Source organism: Zea mays, chromosome 1 (genome assembly GCF_902167145.1).
Source record: "Zea mays cultivar B73 chromosome 1, Zm-B73-REFERENCE-NAM-5.0, whole genome shotgun sequence".
Classification (NCBI taxonomy): domain Eukaryota; kingdom Viridiplantae; phylum Streptophyta; class Magnoliopsida; order Poales; family Poaceae; genus Zea; species Zea mays.
Window position 1 is genome coordinate 258,344,097 of NC_050096.1, and position 11,118 is coordinate 258,355,214.

Sequence of the window (11,118 nt, forward strand, 5' to 3'; positions counted from 1 at the left end):
ATGGCAGCTTCGGTAGCTGTAGCTTCCGAAGGTATGGCTTCGGTAGCTGTTGTGCTCTCAACAGCTGGGGCCTTCGGAGCTGAAGCTTGTGGTGGTGTCCCTTCGATGACTTCTATCACTGTAATGATTCTTTGCTTTTTCGGCCTAGCTGCCTTCTTCGTTTTTGCGGGCTCCTTTTCCTTCTGAAAAAGCTTCGTCAGATGTGGCCCCAGTGGACTTAGCTTGACAGGCAAAGATTCAGTCATTGCCTTTAAGATTTCCTCCACTTCGGTGGCAGAGGGTGTTGCAACAGTTTCTTCTTCTTGATCAATTGCCTTCTACTTCGGAGCTGTAGCTTTTCTCTTCTTCGAAACACCTGTTTTCGGCTCAGGTTCCAGCTTTTTCGTCTTCAATTGTTCTTCATCGTCTTTATTCAGAGCACCAGCTACTCTTTTCCTCTTCTACCCTTCGGCATCCTTGTCTAGCCGCTCATAGTCGGGGTACTCAAAGTCCAGAGCATCCATTACTCGGTTTAACCTTCGCTTCGAACGGGTGCCGAAGGCCGCAGTCATCAATTGATCTTCTTTTTTAGAGTAATTGCCGAGTATTTCATTGCACATTACTTCGATCGTGTCCAGCCACTCTTGGCAGGGCACTTTGAAATGTTTCTTGAATTTATAATGGTAAGGCAACCGAATAAATTCCCCCTTCTTCTTTTCCCCCTTCAGCTTCGGCATTTCCCACTCCTTCAAAGTTGGGAACACTCTGAAGGCCAAAAATTCTTGCACTAAGTCCCTAGTGCCGATATGATCTGCAATAACTCGAAATTCAGCCAGGGCAATTTGGCTCGGACTCCCTGGTGTCATGTCGCACCGGGGTCTGGTCTCTCCGAAGATCAATTCTAGCGGACTCTGGACCAGCTTCTCTTTTTCTTCGTCAACCTTGACGTAAAACCACTCAGACTTCCAGCCAGCTGGCCACTTGCTTCGATAGCTGATCACTGGAAATTTTGTATTCTTGCGATAGGCAAAGTTGTAGCAGCCAAAATTTTCATGTAGCCCATCTCCTCTGGCTTTCGTCTGATAATGAAGCTCGTGCACTCGGCAGAAGCCTTCGCTAAATGGCTCCACCCCTTGGCTTCAGAGAGCCCAGATATAAACGCTAAACCTAACGATAGCGTTAGGAGTTAGCTGATGAAGGTAGATCCCAAACTTCTTCAATACATCAGCAATCATCTTGTTCAAAGGAAATCTTAAACCAGCTTTAAAGAAACTTTTAAAGACCACTACTTCATCCTTTCCTGGCTTCGGAGTAGTCTCTTCCCCACCAAAATGAACCAGCTCTTTCTTCGCTTCACTGAAATAGCCCAAATTCAACAGCTTAGGCAAATCACCTTCGGAGATGGTGGATTTCCCGAAATCCAGGTGGTTGGGTTTACTTGGCACTGCGCTGTAATCATCTTCAGACTCAGTCTCATCAACATCAGCCTGCTCTGCTTCAGCGGCAGGTGCATCCTTCGATGCTACCAGTCCTGAGCGCTTCATCACTTCGGAGATTGGGGCAGTTTCAGCACCTTCGGCTTCCTCTCCGTCGCGTGTAACCCTAGCTGTGGAACACACTCTGGCCATCTGCTGATTGAATTTCTTGATTTTTGAATGAAGTTGAAAATTTTTCTTTACTTTGCCGAAGCTCTTTCTTGTTACAAAGCTTGAGCAAAGTAAATAACTTCGGTTGAGGATGCAGCAAACAAGCTTCGGCTTTGGTCAATATTTTGGCAGCAAAACAACGCAATAGCATTGAATGTTGTGGTAACTTCACACCTACCCGTCTGTTTATATAGTGCCGCAGAGGGAAGGTGAATCGTCAAGGTCTTCCGCACCGGACAAACAGCCACCCGCACTCACTGAACGGTGGACCACAGGGTCCGGGAAGGTGAATTTACAGGGCGCGCGTAACTGCTACAAGATGGGGCCACCTCGCGCGCGGATTATTTTAATCGTTTCTCTCCAACGAGTTCAGGGAATGTGTTTTTCGGATCTCCGGCATCCCGGAGCCTAGAAGACTTTTTCACGGATCAAGCTCGTTACGAAAAACGATCTAGCACCACGAAGGGGCTACTGTTGGGGGTATGCTTCGTAGCCGAAGATCCTAAAGAAAGAAAAACACCTTCGGCAGATACTCTCAGAAGCAGCGCCGAAGCTATCACATATAAAGCTTCGGCACAGTGACAGATCTCAAGACGAAGGGGTGAACCGACTTAAAGATGAAATAACCTAAAGACCCATGATGTTCTTTGTCATTATTGTAGTCGATTGTAAGGGGTATAATTCTAATTTTACACAGGCTGCGCCCTGTGCCTATAAATAGGTGAACAGTACCCCTGTACTGTTCACGCAATCTTGTAATCGCTCACATATTACGCTGGAATTATTGCTTTCTGCCAAGGCGAAGGTATAAATGTACCTAAATATTATGTTTTAATATTTAGGTTTGTATAATAAAATATGTGAATAATATTATCTGTTTTTGGTATATCTTTCTCTAATGTTTTATATTTTATATATTTCATTTTACATTGTTTTATAAGTCTGATCACGAAGGTGTGACCTTCGTGATATTTTGTTCATGGCCTTCGTCCGAAGTTCATTAAATCCTTGGGGAGATAATGCTTCAGCGGACGAAGGACATTAATATTTAACATTTTATGTTGCCTTGTTCTTAATTTATAGCATTTGAAAACAAGTCTCCAACAGGAGCATCTCGCGATCGTGATCCTTGACTGCGTGACAGATTCCTCTTTGTTTTGAATACAAATTCCGCTGTTGTATTGAATCCCCAGGCTTTAGTTTCGTTTTAAATCAAAATTGAACTAACTCTAACCATGTTTTCAGAATCATTGATATATACATGTTCAATATAGTGCAAAGAATCTAATGAAATAAACTGGTCCGTTTGGATATGGAATGAGTTCTGAGTGCCTATGAATCACTCTGCCATTCGATCAAAACGACACTGATTCTATTTCTTAAAAACAAACCGGCAGAAGCCATTTGTTATATTGAAGAAGGAGAATGTCAAAAATGGCTATAAGACACTTTAGCAATAGAACAACAACGCCACATCCCAAGACTAAAGGTAGCCTTTTCATTTTTATATTTAAGAATTTCAGCCGCCCAGGTTGATAGTTTGTTTTGTATTTGTCTCCGGTTAGTGCCTTTAACCCGACCCAAAAGGAATCGTTGGTGTTTGTAATCATTTTTTTAGAGGTTGTTTGGGAGTAAGTGAAATAGAGGAGTTTGAGGGGACTAATAATAATAGATTTTAGCCTCCAAGTCCTTCCATTTCTCTTGTTTCCAAATCTCTAATACTACTTAAACCAGTAGTATAGGCGTCCACATTTTTTTGGTGCATGGTTCTGCCTTACTGCGCGACGCGAGCCCATAAACCAGTCTCCCGCGTGCCCCGCTCCGGCAGCCCGCGTCCCGCTCCCCCAGCCGCGTCCGCGTCCGCCCCCTTCCCCCACCGAAGGAGACACCGCGTGATGCCTCCCTCCACGCCCTGTCCTCGGCGTCCTCGGCGTTGCCCCTCGCCATGTCCTCGACGTCGCCTAACGACCCCTCCGCCGTCAAATCGCGTGGAAGGGGGAGGAGCCGCCTGACTCGCGCCCTCGACTCCTCCGCCGTCGCATCGCGTGGAAGGGGAGGAGCCGCCCGACTCCCGCCCTCGACCCCTCCGTCGTCTGTTGTCGCATCGCATGGTAGGGGAGGAGGACATGGTCGTCATCACCTACAGGCGTGCGGTGCTCCTGCACGAGCACCATTAGTGGCCGCAGTGGTGGTAGACCTCACCCTGCCCCCACTCCATCTCATAGTGGAGCAGTTCCATCGTCTGCTCCCCTGCGCCCTCGGCAAGCGCGTCCGCCTCAGATCCGTGTCCCAGCCATCTTCCGCCCTGGATCCGCGTCCGCATCCACGCTCTCCATGGAAGGCGTCCGTGATGCTCGCGTCATCCCTAAACCCCGCTCGGTCTCCATGAAAGGGACCTCCACCTCCGCCCCGGATCTGCCTTGCAATCCACAGATCTGGCCTCACCCCGGATTATGCTCTCGTGAAGGGCAAGTACTCGGCGTGGGCGGCCCAGAGCGCGGCGCTGGTCACGTATCGGTGCCTCAGTGGTAGCCCCAAGAACTTGCCTCCGCTGCCGAGGCCGACGACCAGGCTGCCGAGCCCGACGACAAGATGGGCGAGGAGTGGTCCCTCGCCGCCTTCTCCGGATGGATGCTGCTCGGCAACACGCACGCCATGCTCGGCCGCATGGACGACTCCATCGCCTGCTACGACAAGGGGCTCCAAGGAACCACAAGGTCATCAGAGTGCTTTGTGTGGTGAGTTATTTTGTTCTGAAAATTGTATTGTAACTTGCAGGAATTAGAGATGGTACAACCAATTTCGCATATTGTATAGTAGAAGAAACATAGTAGTCTCAACTACTTGTTGAAAATAGCAACGAACTGTAGTGGATTTCATAGGTAGTAGGATTTACGGAATTACTTTGTGTAGACTATTTGTTCACTTGTTTGGATAGTAGTATCATGGCCAGATCATTGTCACAGAGGCAGGCATGCGCTCAAGACTAGAATCATGACCAAATCTTTGAGCTGGAGATATGAGGCCTTGTTTTAGTCAATTGTTTAGTGAATGGACGGAAGATGCATGGCGATGACATGACATAACATTATATCACAGCCAGTGTTTAAGGCAAATCAAAAGAGAATTAAAACGACATATATGGCCAGTGTGTATAGTTGTATACTATATACATCGCATATCCATGACTGCGATGTGTGGTATAGTACTCCAACGGTGTGAAAACAAATGTCCAAAGTTATTTAGAATAATTTTGAATTTTCCCATAGCGAAATTGCCTTAGTTGCATGCCCAATATTTTTTCAGTGAGCTATATGCACCTTTGAACGCGGTGCTCCTCCTGGAGCTTCATCACAAGGCGGGTGGTGATGTTTGTCTCTGCTACAGTTGCTAAGGGCAACCGATAGGTGAGCTTATTAAGCTTTCACTAAGATCTGTTTACATGTACAGTCAACATATTTTTTGTGTCCTATTTTATTCTATAATAGATGGAGGCATTTAAATAAATTCATAAACTTAGATTCTCTGGTTTGGAAATTGGTGTGAATCTAGAGTAGTGAATGCACACAGTTTGATAGATTACTAAAAAGTTTTTCAAAATTTCGCCAAACAATGCTCTAATGTTTTGGAAAATCTGGGTCTGATAGATAACTGCATACAACCAGCAATTTTCCAAAATTTGATGGTGGTATTTTAATTCATTAGGCTAATGCCTGTAGGGAGCTTTACAATTAGCTGCATGTAACAAGGTTCTTAGATAACTGTAGGATGTTGTCGGTACCCTGAAACAGGGGTACCCCTTACTACAGTATGAAGGCGCGGAGTCCATGCGACTATCTCTATTCGCGTGGCAAACAGCGCCCGACCCCACCACGCGGGCAGCTCTAGGGCCGCCACGTGGCCAGAGAAGACGATATCCTCCAAGGTATCGTCAGTAGGTCCGGACCACCATGGGAAGTGCTGGACCTCTGTATATACGGACTGGACCTCCGGGTAAAGTCCAGGACCCCCACGGGCATGAATCGAACCCCCAGTATGGGTCCCGGACCCCTCTGTGTGGGGTCCGGGCCACTCACGGCAGGGTCCCGGGATTCTGGGACAAAGAGAACCCGGACCTTAATCAAGACCAGGCGGGGGTCTGGAGCCGACACGTGTCCGGACCATGCCGTGTATGCTTCTGCTCCCCGCTCAGGCGGAGACCCGATGCTGCCACGTGGCCTACTGCCTGTGGCGTAAGCTGAAAGGGAATTAGGCTTACACCTTTTTCCTAATTGATTTTGGTGGTTGAATTGCCCAACACAAATAATTGGACTAACTAGTTTGCTCTAGTCTATAAGTTTTACAGGTGCCAAAGGTTCACAATAAGCCAATAAAAAGACCAAGAAAGGGTTCAAACAAAAAGAGCAAAAGACATCCCAAAAGGCACCCTGGTCTGGCGCACCGGACAGTGTCCGGTGCACCAGGGAACTCAACGCTGAACTCGCTACCTTCGGGAAAATCAGAGGGCGCTCCGCTATAATTCACCGGACTGTCCGGTGAAGCAACGGCTACTTCGCGCGCAACGGTCGACTGCAACACATTTAATGCGCGCCTGCGCACAGAGGACAGAGCACACGCAGTTGGCGCACCGGACAGTCTACAGGACCTGTCCGGTGCACCACCGGACAGCCTAGAGCCCCCACCAGTCAGAGCTCCAACGATCGAACCCCAACGGCTGGCTGACGTGGCTAGCGCACCGGATAGTGTTCGGTGGCGCACCGGACTGTCCGGTGCGCCATGCAACAGCAGCCTTCCAACGGCCACATTTTGGTGGTTGGGGCTATAAATACCCCAACCACCCCACATTCAATGGCATCCAAGTTTTCCACCTTCAACACATTACAAGAGCTATAACATTCAATTCTAGACACTCCAAAGAGATCAAATCCTCTTCCAAGTCCAAAGACAACTCCAATCAATTGTGACTAGTGAGAGAGTGATATTTGTGTTCATTTGAGCTCTTGCGCTTGGATTGCTTCTTTTCTTTCTCATTCTTCTTGTGATCAAACTCAATTGTAATCAAGGCAAGAGACACCAATTGTGTGGTGATCCTTGAGGGAACTTTGTGTTCCGTTTGATTGAGAAGAGAAGCTCACTCGGTCTAAGTGACCGTTTGAGAGAGGGAAAGGGTTGAAAGAGACCCGGTCTTCGTGACCACCTCAACGGGGAGTAGGTTTGCAAGAACTGAACCTCGGTAAAACAAATCATCGTGTCTCACTCTTTATTTGCCCGCGATTTGTTTTGCACCCTCTCTCTCGGACTCGTTTATATTTCTAACGCTAACCCGGCTTGTAGTTGTGCTTAAGTTTATAAATTTCAGATTCACCCTATTCACCCCCCCTCTAGGCGACTTTCAATTGGTATCAAAGCCCGGTGCTTTATTAGAGCCTAACCGCTCGAAGTGATGTCGGGAGCATCCGCCAAGAGGGACATCGGGACCGGCGAGAAGCCCGCCACAAGCCATGGGAAGGCTCCATCCGGGGAGTCCGCCAACAAGGTGAAGGGATCCCCTTCACACAACAAGTCGGGTCGGAGCGGTGACAAGAAGAAGAAGATGAGGAAGGTGGTCTACTAAGAGACCGACTCTTCATCGCCATGCACCTCAGGCTCCGACACACCGTCCGTAACTTCTAAGCGCCATGAGCGCAAGAAGTTTAGTAAGATTCCCCTACGTTACCCTCGCATTTCCAAACGTACTCCTTTACTTTCCGTCCCATTAGGCAAACCACCTATGTTTGATGGTGAAGATTATAATATGTGGAGTGATAAAATGAGGCATCATCTAACCTCACTCCACACTAGCATTTGGGATGTTGTTGAGATTGGAGTACATGTACCATCACCGGGGGATGAAGACTATGATTCGGACGAGGTCGCCCAAATCCGACACTTCAACTCTCAAGCCACCACTATACTCCTCGCCTCTCTAAGTCGAGATGAGTATAACAAGGTGCAAGGATTAAAGTGCGCCAAGGAGATTTGGGACGTACTCAAGACCGCGCACGAAGGAGATGAGGTGACCAAAATCACTAAGCGGGAAACGATCGAGGGGGAGCTCGGTCGATTCCGACTCAACCAAGGCAAGGACCCTCAAGCCATGTACAATCGCTTGAAGACCTTGGTGAACCAAGTGCGCAACCTCGGGAGTACAAAATGGGATGACCATGAAATGGTTAAGGTTATTCTTAGATCACTTGTTTTTCTTAACCCTAGGCAAGTTCAATTAATTCGTGGTAATCCTAGATATACACTAATGTCTCCCGAGGAAGTAATAGGAAACTTTGTGATCTTTGAATTGATGATCAAAGGCTCAAAGAAAATCATCGAGCTAGATGGCCCCTCCACGCCCGAAGCACAACCGGTCGCATTCAAGGCGACGGAGGAGAAGAAGGAGGAGTCTACATCAAGTAGACAACCCATCGACGCCTCTAAGCTCGACAATGAGGAGATGACGCTCATCATCAAGAGCTTCCGCCAAATCCTCAAGCAAAGGAAGGGAAAAGATTACAAGCCCCGTTCCAAGAAGGTGTGCTACAAATGTGGTAAGCCCGATCATTTCATTGCTAAATATCTGTTATCTAGTGATAGTGACAGGGGCGACGACAAGAAGGGCAAGAGGAGAGAAAAGAAGAGGTACCACAAGAAGAGGGGCGACGATGCCCATGTGTGCCGCGAGTGGGACTCCAAAGAGAGCTCCTCTGACTCCTCCTCCGACGAGGACGCCGCCAACATCGCCGTCACCAAGGGCCTCCTTTTCCCCAACGTCGGCCACAAGTGCCTCATGGCAAAGGACGGCAAAAGGAAGAAGGTAAAATCAAGATCCTCCACTAAATATGCTTCCTCTAGTAATGAATATAATTCTAGTGAAAATGAGGAGGATAATTTGCGCACCCTTTTTGCCAACCTAAACATGCAACAAAAGAAAAAACTAAATGAATTAATTAGTGCTATTCATGATAAGGATGATCTCTTGGACTCTCAAGAGGACTTCCTAATTAAGGAAAATAAGAAGCATGTTAAGGTTAAGAATGCTTATGCTCTAGAAGTAGAAAAATATGAAAACTATCTAGTGAGCTAAGCACTTGTAATGATATTATTGCCAACCTTAGAAATGAAAATGCTAGTTTAATTGCTAAGGTTGATTCAAATGCTTGTGATGTTTCAATTCCCAATCTTAAAGATGATAATGTTAGCTTACTCGCTGAGATTGAAGAATTGAATGTCTCTCTTGCTAGCCTTAGGATTGAAAATGAAAAATTAATTGCTAAGGCTAAAGAATTAGATGTTTGCAATGCTTCCATTACCGATCTTAGAGATAACAATGATATTTTGCGTGCTAAGATTGTTGAACTTAATTCTTGCAAACCCTCTACATCTACCATTGAGCATGTTTCCATTTGTACTAGATGTAGAGATGTTAACATTGATGCTATTCATGATCATATGGCTTTAATTAAACAACAAAATGATCATATAGAAAAATTAGATGCTAAAATTGCCGAGCATGACTTAGAAAATGAAAAATTTAAATTTGCTAGAAGCATGCTCTATAGTGGGAGACGCCCTGGCATCAAGGATGACATTGGCTTCCAAAAGGGGGACAATGTCAAACTTAATGCCCCTCCTAAGAGATTGTCTAACTTTGTAAAGGGCAAGGCTCCCATGTCTTAGGATAACGAGGGTTACAATTTGTACCCTGCCGGTTATCCCGAGAGCAAAATTAGGAGAATTCATTCTAGGAAGTCTCACTCTGGCCCTAATCATGCTTTTATGTATTAGGGTGAGACATGTAGCTCTAGGCAATCAACCCGTGCAAAATTGCCTAAGAAAACTCCTATTGCATCAAATGATTCTAAAATTTCATTTAAAACTTTTGATGCATCTTATGTTTTAACTAACAAATCCGGCAAGGTAGTTGCCAAGTATGTTGGGGGCAAACACAAGGAGTCAAAGACTTGTGTTTGGGTACCCAAAGTTCTTGTATCTAATGTCAAAGGACCCAAAACCATTTGGGTACCTAAAATCAAGAACTAAACTTGTTTTGTAGGTTTATGCATCCGGGGGCTCAAGTTGGATCATTGATAGCGGGTGCACAAACCATATGACAGGGGAGAAGAAGATGTTCTCCTCCTATGAGAAAAACCAAGATCCCCAACGAGCTATCACATTCGGGGATGGAAATCAAGGTTTGGTCAAAGGATAGGGTAAAATTGCTATATCTCCTGACCACTCCATTTCTAATGTTTTTCTTGTAGATTCTTTAGATTACAACTTGCTTTCAGTTTCGCAATTGTGTAAAATGGGTTACAACTGTCTTTTTACGGATACAGGTGTTACTGTCTTTAGAAGAAGTGATGATTCAATAGCGTTTAAGGGAGTGTTAGAGGGACAGCTATACTTAGTAGATTTTGATAGAGCTGAACTCGACACTTGCTTAATTGCTAAGACTAACATGGGTTGGCTCTGGCATCGCCGACTAGCACATGTTGGAATGAAGAATCTTCACAAGCTTCTAAAGGGAGAACACATTTTGGGACTAACAGATGTTCATTTTGAGAAAGACAGGATTTGTAGCGCATGTCAGGCACACAAGCAAGTTGGTGTTCATCATCCACACAAGAATATCATGACGACTGACAGGCCACTCGAGCTCCTACACATGGATCTATTCGGCCCGATTGCTTGCATAAGCATCGGCGGGAGTAAGTACTGTCTAGTTATTGTGGATGACTATTCTCGCTTCAATTGGGTATTCTTTTTGCAGGAAAAATCTCATACCCAAGAGACCTTAAAGGGATTCTTGAGACGGGCTCAAAACGAGTTCGGCTTAAGGATCAAGAAAATTAGAAGCGACAACGGGACGGAGTTCAAGAACTCTCAAATTGAAGGCTTCCTTGAGGAGGAGGGCATCAAGCATGAGTTCTCTTCTCCCTACACCCCACAACAAAATGGTGTAGTGGAGAGGAAGAATCAAACTCTATTGGACATGGCAAGAACCATGCTTGATGAGTACAAGACTTCAGATCGGTTTTGGGCCGAGGCGGTCAACACCGCTTGCTACGCCATCAACCGGTTATATCTGCACCGAATCCTCAAGAAGACATCATATGAACTCCTAACCGGTAAAAAGCCCAATGTTTCATATTTTAGAGTCTTTGGTAGCAAATGCTTTATTCTTGTTAAAAGAGGTAGAAAATCTAAATTTGCTCCTAAGGCTGTAGAAGGCTTTTTACTAGGTTATGATTCAAACACAAGGGCATATAGATTCTTTAACAAGTCCTCTGGATTAGTTGAAGTCTCTTGTGACATTGTGTTTGATGAGACTAATGGCTCTCAAGTAGAGCAAGTTGATCTTGATGAGATAGGTGATGAAGAGGCTCCATGCGTCGCACTAAGGAACATGTCCATTGGGGATGTGTGTCCTAAGGAATCCGAAGAGCCTCCAAATGCACAA